Genomic DNA, 10,958 nt, shown 5'->3' with positions numbered 1-10,958 from the left:
TTGGAGGGGTGTTTCGGGTAGATGCTCACTAAAAATTGAAGGGAAGGGGAATAGTGAAATGACTCTGTTGTCTGCCTACATTACACTCAAAATGCAATTGCCCTGCCCGCTTGCATCTCCTCTCCCCTTTCCCTCTACCTCGATCCCCTGCCTGCAGTGATAGGGTTCGTCCAGCGAGCCATCGCCACTGGTCCCATCTGGCCTGGTCCTTGACAATGCTCTGTCCAGCTAGGCTACATGGCTGGCGGATAGGGCCAAATCTCCCCGGCTACTCCTCCCTCTGGCGCCGCCCCTCATTCTCATGGTCTCCAGTAGCTCCTCCACTATGGTCCGTCCAACGCACTACTCCGGCAGGCGCCGCACAACTACGGCTGATGCCACACTGCGGCAGAAGGCACCTTATTCCCCAAGCCGTGGTCTTGAGGTGCTATTGAAGGATGAGCTCATCCAACAAGGTGAGGATCTCCTCTGATTTTTTGCCAAATTTTCATTCTGATCCACTATACGATGAATTGCTATGAGCTGCTTCTGCTGCTGCTATATGATGCATTGCTATGAGCTGCTCCTGCTGCTGCTAAATGATGAATTGCTATGAGCTACTACTGCTATATGATGAATTGCGATGAGCTGCTGCTGCTATATGATGAGTTGCTATAAGCTGCTCCTCTTGCTGCTATATGATGAATTGCTATGAGTTGCTTCTGCTACTCCTATATGATGAATTGCTATGAGCTGCTGCTAGTATTTGACTGGAGCTTATATTCACATGTGCTTATTTTCTTAGGATAACTCGCAATAACTATCCTAGGAAACTTGGCCAATAGAACTGACGTACAAATAACATGTCACGATGATTGCAATGGAGGAGTGACCTACCATAGCACACCGTATAGGCTCACCGTTGCCTCTCCTTTTTTGTGATGTTCCATGAAATTGCCACATACATCTTGTACTTTTTCATTGTGTAACCCTATCTGCAAGTTGACACGGCTAATTTCAGACATCTCTACATGATAATACATTGCATATCCCTTGCACATATTTAAACCACCAATTAACGATTGTTTGCGTAGCATAAACTAGCCATGACTCTGTGTGCTGGACTAGCAGGCACTCTAAGGGAGCCTAATATAGTGCACTAGAATTCCTATATGCCACCTACGATTTTGTGTAATGTACTACCTCCGTTCCTAAATATATGTCTTTATAGAGATTCCAGTATGAACCACATACAGATGTATATAGATGCATTTTCGAGTGTACATTCACTCATTTTGCTCCGTATGTAGCCTATAGTGGAATCTCTAGAAAGACTTATATTTAGGAACGGAGGTACGAGGTAGTATCATGTATGACCTCTACATATCTAATTTAGCAGCCAGTAATAGAAATCATTGTCTGCACAAAGGGATTACTGGTCGAAAATCCTAGCAAAGCACGCTGGCAGGCATGCAACAATACAAGAGAGAGAGAGAGAGAGACGCACTTACAAGATCATAGCAATGCCTCAGTCTAGGATCTTGGTTGGCCAAGCTGTTAGATCTAGAAGAAACATCGTCCTTGTAGTTTTTGCCAGTTGCATAACAGGTAACAGCGACATGTTAGTATATTTGAAGTACATCGGGCAGGTGATGCTGGACGGGTCTAAAGGATAAGTACCATGGCCGTGGTGGGTGCTTGGCATCTTGCCAGACGGTGGGAATCAGGTTAGAAACGTCAAGGGTGATGACGCTGCGTTGGCTGTCGGGGTCCAGTAAGGAGATGTTGAACCATCGAGTAGGGTGTTTGTGGAGCAGCTCCGATAGGGTGGACTACGGTGTGGGCGAAGCAAATCTGTGGCTGTGGACGAGGGCGTTGGTGAAGCTACTCCGGTGGTTGGTTTCGCATGCTAAAGACTAGGTGGTGCAAACTTTAGAAGGAGGCGGGTGATTTTGCCGCCCGCGGGATTCGTTCGTATCCAGTTTCGACTAATTTTGGACCGTGCTAGCGGGAAGGTCATGCAAGACTGTGTACACGAGGCACGCGTCAGCAGTTAATAACTGGTGTGAACTCCACCCCAAAAAAAAGACAATAACTCGGGATGATGCGCCGATAACTTGGACGTCCACACGGGCGCGGCCAATCGTACGGGTGTAGAGGCGCGTTCACAAAAAGGGATCAAACGCTCAACCTATGTATTTCTCGTGTAAATAGATAATTTAGTGCCATTGGTTATTTACTTTAAACATAATGCATTGACGTGTTAGTGTAGAGGCTCACAAAAAGAAATGGATATTGTAGTCCCACAAAGGAAATGGATATTGTAGTCCGCTACTTAAAAGTGTTACCTCATATGATTACATAGCCTCCATTTCATAAATTGCGTACCCGTTGAATTCATATATGAATATTACATATATTACTTCATAATAGAACCTTAAATCAACCAAGACTAATGAATTTGAATGCAAGAGTAACAATGGTGCATGTACATGATAGCTACATTGGTGGTTTGAAGAAACATCACTGTAACTTTGGCATGCACAATTGAAAAGGTTTATTTAGATAGAAAAAATGTGATATGTGAGTGTCCAATATTTATAGCATTGAATCGATAGTGTACCTTTGGCCACGATACGAACTAAATATTGATTTATGTTCAAGCGATGCACGTCCACGATCGCTAGATAGTGATACGTGAATGAATTGTGATATCTCTCTCTCACACGCATACATATTTCATTTCCCCGTGGGCATCAGAATCACACACGTGCACTTCATTTATTTTTCTCCCTCCGTCAAGGTGAGAATTAGTCTTTCTACCCCATCCTACAAGTCTCTCACACAGAAACACACACACTCTCTCTGTCGAACACGCCCACCCCTTTAATTCCGCCCACCCACAACCACTAATGTCTCAAAGGATAATTATGTCTCTCACACATATGCCTAAGGTTAACTCGAGTTCCGGAACCATATGAATACATACAATGGGATTCCAGCAGAGCACCTTTTGTTTTGAGATTTCGCTCTCTCTCTCTCACACACACACACAAACACACACGCGGGTGCGCTTAGACATTGTTTATTGCTTCATTTTTTTGTCACTTGCATGCACACTGTTTGTTTATCTTCATGATGCTTTAAGTATGCCTCGCACACATCCTATCTACCTATCCCTTAATATAGATATGTCTCACACAGACTCCTTCTCCCTACTAGCAAGATGCCAATGCGTTGCATGGAACATCAAGATGCATTTGTATGAGTAGTTTATCTTGTGGGACTAAAGGATGAACGAGGGAATGCCTTACTTGCAAATGTGGAGACAGGTGTGGGTATCTTTTTGCAAAATTTCCATAGTTTCCTTCCTATCCGTCAGATATAAATCGGATGGCCTATATTGCAGGATGGCAGGAACACCATCATCACCAACTCTGTTTTTATAAGAGTAGAGATATGTAAGTGTCACTGACCCTCCCACCCACCCACCCACACACACACTTCCCGACACCGAAGGAGTAGGGTGACATCTCGATCTTGATACTAATCTATCGACTGGTTTCTCTCTCAAACACACACACACACTACCTGACACCGAAGGAATAGGGTGGCACCTCGATCTTGATAGTAATCTATCTACTCCTATTTAAAACACACACAGATACACACACACTCACTAGTTGTGCCTCTGTGCATACCACGCACACTCTCGATACGTATTTATCTCCCTCCACCTCCGCACCCCCACCCCAACCCCAACAATGACAGCAGAAGGGTGATAACTCGATCTGATCTTAATCTGTCAATTGGTTTCTCTCTCAAACATTGTGTCTCTGTGCCTCGCTCAGACACACTCGATACATCTTTTTCTCCGTAGCCCCCTCAATATGTAGACTTCTCACGCGCGCACAACTGTAGTGATGATGACGCTGAACCCAATGTGCTTTGTTTTTACTGGCCTCATGTGATAGTTTTCACCCTGTTTTCTGTTAATTAACAAGGCAACCTTTTCTTTCTTACTACTAGTGAATCTGAAATCCTTCGGGGCAGACATAAAATATACCAGTTCAACCCAATTATTGCAGTAACTATTTTAAAAGAAACTAGCTAGATGCACGTGCGTTACATGGAACATCAAGATGCATTTGTATGAGTAGTTTATCTTGTGAGAGACTAGCAAGATGCCCATGCATTGCACGGAACATCAAGACGCATTTATATGAGTAGTTTATCTTGTGAGAGAAAAGGATGAACGAGGGAAGGCCTTATTTGCAAATGTGGAGAGGGATGTTGGTATCTTTTTGCAAAATTGCCTTAGTTTCCTTCCTATCCGTCAGATATAAATCGGATGACCTATATTGCAGGATGGCAGGTACACCTTCACCAACTCTGTTTTTATCTCTACTCCTATAAAAGACATAGTTGGTGATGACGGTGTGTCTGCCATCCGTCATTTCTGACCATCAGATCTGCATCTAACGACTATGATGTAAGTCGTGGCTTTTTGTAACAAGACCCTACTTCTCTGCTCCAATTGCAGAATCCCCTTAGTATATTGAAACCAACCACATACCTCCCCCACCTCATCAAAACAGCCACAAGGAATATATTTTGAGTGAAACCTAATACGAGTATATTTTTAGTGATATATACACCAAACTAGAGTGTTTTTCTTTCAAGTTTGTGAACATGTATTATTATATTTTGGATCTGTTGCAATGCACGGGCACATTGCTAGTAAGAGTAGAGAAAGGGATGAACAAGGGAAGGCCTTATTTGCAAACGTGGAGAGGGGTGTGGGTATCTTTTTGCAAAATTGCCATAGGTTCCTTCCTATCCATTAGATATAAATCCGACGGCCTATGTTGCAGGATGGCACGCACACCATCATCACGAACTCTGTTTTCTACTCCCTCCGTTCCTAAATATTTGTCTTTTTAGAGATTTCAACAAGTGACTACATACAGAGCAAAATGAGTGAATCTACACTATAAAATATGTCTACATACACATCCATATGTGGTAGTCCATTTGAAATCTGAAAAAGACAAATATTTAGGAACGGATGGAGTATAAGAGTATACATGGAGATATATCTCTAGCATGGTCTACAACAAGAATGTGTTGGACTGGTTAGTGCCGGATGCTCGCAACGCGATGACCTTAGTTCAAATTTTGTCTTTAACTTTAGATTTTTATATTATATATTACTTATTTAATATATACTTATTTCACTACTGTACTGACAATGGAGCCCATAGAGTATTCAGAATACAAGATTAAGGATAGACTTGTTTCTTTTTAACTTTCTGTACGAAGCTGTAGCCACCTTGCAAGTCATGTGTACATTGTACATGCAATTAACTTTTTATAGAGGGAGAATCATATACACAATTAACTCAAATGGATTGGATGTGACTCTATTATTTCTAGCATAAGAGCATCTCCAACGGCAGCCGGCAAATTTCCCCCCGCTTCCTACCGTGGAGGAGGACATCAAACGCCAGCGGCATAAATTTTCACAACTCTAACCAACCAGATGAAATTCGTGCAAACACAGACTGTTTTCATATAAGCATGTAGGATTTCGTATAAAAAGCCGGATCTTCATATAAACATGATGGATTTCATTACATTTACATGAACTAAGCGGTGCTTATCCGGCTCTCTTGATATAATTAATACTCCCTCCATCTGGAAATACTTGTCCTAGAAATGGATGTATCAAGACTTATTTTAGTTATAGATACATCCAATTTATCCATTCTTAGAACAAATATTTCCCGCCAGCCGAAGAGGGAGTACCTAATCTAAATGGCCGCCCGCGGATCCCTTTATCTTCCTCATGTCCGGCAAACACTTGCGGGGTTGATGAAGATCCTCGGAAGAGACGAAGAAGCAAAGAAACCACCTGAATGCGCTGTCGTTGCCTCGGCGGTGGCCTTCATGGAACCCAACTGGCGGCAGCCTCCCGTGTTCTACTTCTCCTCGATGATGGCGGCGGACACTGACAAGCTGGCCACCGACTCGTCGCTCTCCATGCACCCGACTTCTTTCTCTGCCTGCATGGCGTTGCCGTAGGCACGGGAGGCGCGTCCACAGACACGGGAGGCGCGGTCACCGCAGACACTGGTGGCGTGGTACGACGCGGCAGCGATGACGCCTGTACCGGCGTGCTCATCGCCGTACCAGCGTGGAGCAACTCGCCACTCCTCATCGAGCTGAACTGGAGCAGCGAGTTGCTGAACCACGCGCCGGATTGGGGCGGCAACTGGCTTCGTCGGGCCAAGCGAGGTTGATGAAGCACCGAGCGGCCTCGCCTATATTCGGAGGGCTTTGCGGGCCACCCAGTCGGGTAGTATGCCGGAGAACGGCTCCTCGGAAGGCATCAGAAGAGTGGAGAAAATGGTGAAGGAGGAGATGAGGGAGCGGCGGAGGGGTGTGATTCTTGCTCACTGTCTATCTGGCCTCGTTTAAATAGAGGGCGGACGGTAGGAGCTTGGCTGGTGTCTGGCCTCGTTTAAACTGAGGGCGGACGGGAGGAGCTCGGCCTGTGTTGCATTTAATTTCGGCTCGCTCATGAATGGACGTGTGGCCAGAGTAGGTTTCTCAGTTTGCATGCGGGTTTAACGGATGGGTTTGATGGAGGTGAGGAGGCGTGTTTAGCTGGGCGTGCAGCGGGCGGCGCAATACTATTTGATTTAACAGCGGGCGACGCAGTTCCTAATACGGCTTTAATGTAGACAAGGGAGGGGTAGCGGTTCCCGAAATGCTGAACGGCCAATGATGCATCCTCCTTCAATTAGCATCGTGCATGCATGAGGGAAATAATGGGAGGAGGACCGGGAAAAGCCGCTGCACGATGTGAATGCAACGCAGTTTGCACTCATATAAAGGCGCCCCTTCATTCCAATGCATCTACCACATCGTACGCACCTAAGCATTTGCCTAAGCACCTACACTAAGCGCAAAAGTGCTCACTCCAGACCCATGGCGGCGATGTGTGTGAGCGGCAAGCAGCTGTGCCAGATGGTCCACGACGCCGGCCTGCGGCATGGCACCGAGAATCGTCTCCAGACGGTGTTCGCGACTGGCTGGTGGATGGCCGCTGTCAACGCCAACTGCCACTCTCAGTTGGACCCGATGATCATTGCCACCACCAACAAGTTGACCGTCCTCAAGAAGCTCGGGGACGACATCGCCGTACTCCTCCAGCCCGCGTGCCCAGGCTCCTCATTGCCTGCCACCCTAATCGGCCTCCATGGCCGGAACCTCTTTCCAGCACTGGTGGCCGTGCGACTGCCCGCTGACGCCACGAAGAATGTCCACCTGGAGGTCGCGCTCGCCGCGAGGCGCCTCGCCCTGCAAGAATTCATCGACCTACACATCCATATGTATGAGAAAATCGTGTACATAGGTATCTACAAGGCCATTGAGGACGCTACAATGTTGGCCTTCCTCAACCGGCTAGAAGCCTTGGATGCCTTTGCTGAGAAGCACCTTGACCTTGCCACAAAAGCTGTCGCTCCTTAGACACCGATTAGTGGCCCGGTGCACTAAGTTGAGGAGGAGGAGGTCGTATGTTGATGGATGCATCTTTCTTCTTGCCTCGTGTAACCACCACTGCGATCAAATCATCGTGGCCTTAATTCTTATTGTGCTATTGCATTCTCGTTCTAGTTAATACCGACATGTGCGATCCCTTTGCTTAATTTTATGCATCACTGTAACTAGTACTCCATCCGTCAATTTATAATTTGTGCTTACCTTTTCCATCAACTTCGTGCAACGCACGGGCATCTTGCTAGAAACACTAGAACCAACGATGCGCCAATTTATAAGTTGTGCTTATCTGGGGGAAATAGCCCCGCCCTAGCGTTTCCAATCGTTATTTCTATCTATCGATTGTGCCAAGGAGCAGAACAAAATGTTACAATTTATACATATTTCTCTACTCTTACTCCTATAAAAGACTCAGTTGGTGATGGTGGTGTGTCTGCCATCCGTCGTTTCCGACCATTAGATCTGTAACTAACGGCTGTGAGGTAACTTGGGGCATTTTTGCAACAATAGCCCACTTCTAAGCTCCAATTTGTAGAAAACCCCTTTATTATCTTGAAAGCAACCACATCCCTCCCTCACCTTATCAAAACAGCCTAAGAAATATATTTTGAGTGAAAAGTAATATATTAGGAGTATATCAAAACAAGAGTGATTTCTTTCAAGTTTGTGAACAAGTACTACTATTCTACTACTTTGGATCCATCGCAACGCACGAGCACATTGCCAGTAAAAGGAAAAGGCATGACGTGTTCGCATCGCACCCCCACACGCCCGGGAATCGGGAGTACTCCACGGCCCATCCATCGCGCCACATAGCTGGGGAAGGCATGTTGCCTAGCATTTTCACTTTCATGTGGGACCACCGTTGAACAAACCGACTATTGGCAAACCGCACCCCGCCCGCCGCCGGGTTGGAAAACAGAAACGAGGGGAAGATCTAGCTGTAGCATGGAAGCCAAGAAATTTGTGTCTGAAGGGGCTTGTTGATACAGTGTTATTCATTCATAACTAGCAAGATGCCCATGCGTTGCATGGAAAATCAAGATGCATTTGTATGAGTAGTTTATGTTGTGGGAGATAAGGATGAACGAGGCAAGGCCTTATTGCAAATGTGGAGAGGGGTGTGGGTATCTTTTTGCAAAATTGCCATAGTTTCCTTCCTATCCGTCAGATATAAATCGGACGGCCCATATTGCAGGATGGTAGGCACACCATCATCACCAACTCTATTTTTTATAAGAGGAAGTATAAGTATAAGTATATAGATATAGATATAGATATAGAGAGTAGAGATTTGGGTTTGGCACGAGCTCGTACTGCGGGAGCACCACAAGGCCTGCCGCAGGAGTTACATTTCCCTCTCGGGGCCCATGGGACCAAGCTTCAGTGGCTTAGTGCACCGGCCTATGAGTCAATGACATGCGGACCTTAATGCGGCTGGCCCACATGTCATTCTGATGGTGGTGGCGTGGTTCGTGACTCATTCGTTCGAGATGAACCGGTCGGTGGTGGCGTGGCCATGGCTAGGGTGCCACAGTTGGGCGTCGAGGCGTTACAAGGCGTAGATGGCCACAATGGCGGGTACTACCTATAGTAAAGAAGTACTCCAACTGAGGATTGATGCCTGGGACGGAATTTGCCACAACCGCTAGATGAAAATTCGATGGTGCGGGAGTACGGATCGGAGCACAGGAGCGGAGCAGGCAAACCGCGTCCAATCGGGTGTGGCTGTGGTAGAAAGTTGATGGTCGCTGCAGTTCAGCCTACCCGCATGTCATGCACACAAAGGCAGAGGAGTGGTGGGGCCGAGAGGGATGAGGCACACGTCGGGGGACGTCGTGCCGTGGGTTGGAGCGGCGTCTTGGGAATCGTGTGTAGGTGTGGCAGTGGTAGAAACAAGAAACGTGATGGTCGTCGTGGTTCAACTTCCATGGACAGGCTATCATGTCTGCTGACACATGCATTGCATACCGCTCACTGCAAGGAGCAGTAGTAGAGAAAACTTGTTCCAAAGATACCATTTTTCCGATAAAATACTCGAGATATCATTAGTTTTTACTCATGGGATTACTCCTGCAAGGGTCAATCACAACAGGTGTTTTGTAAAAAAAATGTATCTTGATGTTCCCTACAATGCACGAGCATCTTGCTAGTTATAAAAGAAGCCTACACGGGCATCTTGCCGCAGGGTGTGCCACCGACCCAAACTCAATATTTTTTTCAGAAGCTTAGGTGCACCGGATGCCGTGCCACGCTACAAGATGAAAAAAAACAGCTCCAATTTTTTTAAAACCTATTATCTTCAAACCATCAAAATAGCCCGAGGAATATATTTTGAGTGAAGCATGATTTACTGTTATTGATATATGTATATCAAAACTAGAGTGTTTATATTTCAAGCCTGGGAACAAGTATTATTCTACTACTTTGGATCCATTGCAACGCACGGGCCAGCGCGTTGGTAGTAGTAGTCTATGTCTCTATCTCTACTCTACTCTTATAAAAAACAGAGTTGTTGATGATGGAGTGCCTGCCATCCTGCAGTATAGGTTGTCCGATTTATATCTGATGGATAGGAAGGAAACTATGGCAATTTTGCAAAAAAATACCCACACCCCTATCTGATCTATATCTAACGAATAGGAAGGAAACTATGACAATTCACTCGCACTCCTCTCCACATTTGCAGATAAGGCGTTCCCTCGTTCATCCATTTCTCCAACAAGATCTTGATGTTCCGTGCAATGCACGGGCATCTTGCTAGTCTCTACTCCTATAAAAAACAGAGTTGGTGATGATGGTGTGCCTACCACCCTGCAATATAGGCCGTCCGATTTATATGTGATGGATAGGAAGAAAATTGTGGCAATTTTCAAAAAGAAACCTACACCCCTCCCACATTTGCAAATAAGGCCTTCCCTCGTTCATCCTTTTCTCTCACAAGAAAAATTACTCATACAAATGCATCTTGATGTTCCGTGCAACGCACGAGGATGTTTCCTTGGTGGTCTCTCCAGCGCGGCGTGGCCATAGTTGCAAGTTGACGCCCCTTGACATGCCGACATTGAGGGGCACTCGGATTTTGTCCAATGAGAAGGTAAGATGAGTTTTATCACGTAGTAAATGCATTCTAAAGATTACTTCCGTGTCCATTTCCTAATTCTCCCCCTGCCCATTGTTTCACAGGTTTGGCTCGGTGCGAGTGGAGATTGGCTTGCATATGTACGGGAGGGTACCAACATCAATTTGCACAACATTTACAATGGTGACACCGTTCCCATAGAACCTTTGTCCAACATTGAGATCAGCCATGCAACGCGCCACCGCCTGAATTGGTACGATGGAACCATAGTGACATTGAAGAAGATAGCACAAACCTTGCACATGGCGGTCAAAGGTGGATGATGCTGTCT

This window comes from Triticum dicoccoides, chromosome 4A, assembly GCF_002162155.2.
Source record: "Triticum dicoccoides isolate Atlit2015 ecotype Zavitan chromosome 4A, WEW_v2.0, whole genome shotgun sequence".
In the NCBI taxonomy this organism is placed as follows: domain Eukaryota; kingdom Viridiplantae; phylum Streptophyta; class Magnoliopsida; order Poales; family Poaceae; genus Triticum; species Triticum dicoccoides.
Note: the sequence above shows the minus strand (reverse complement) of the source record.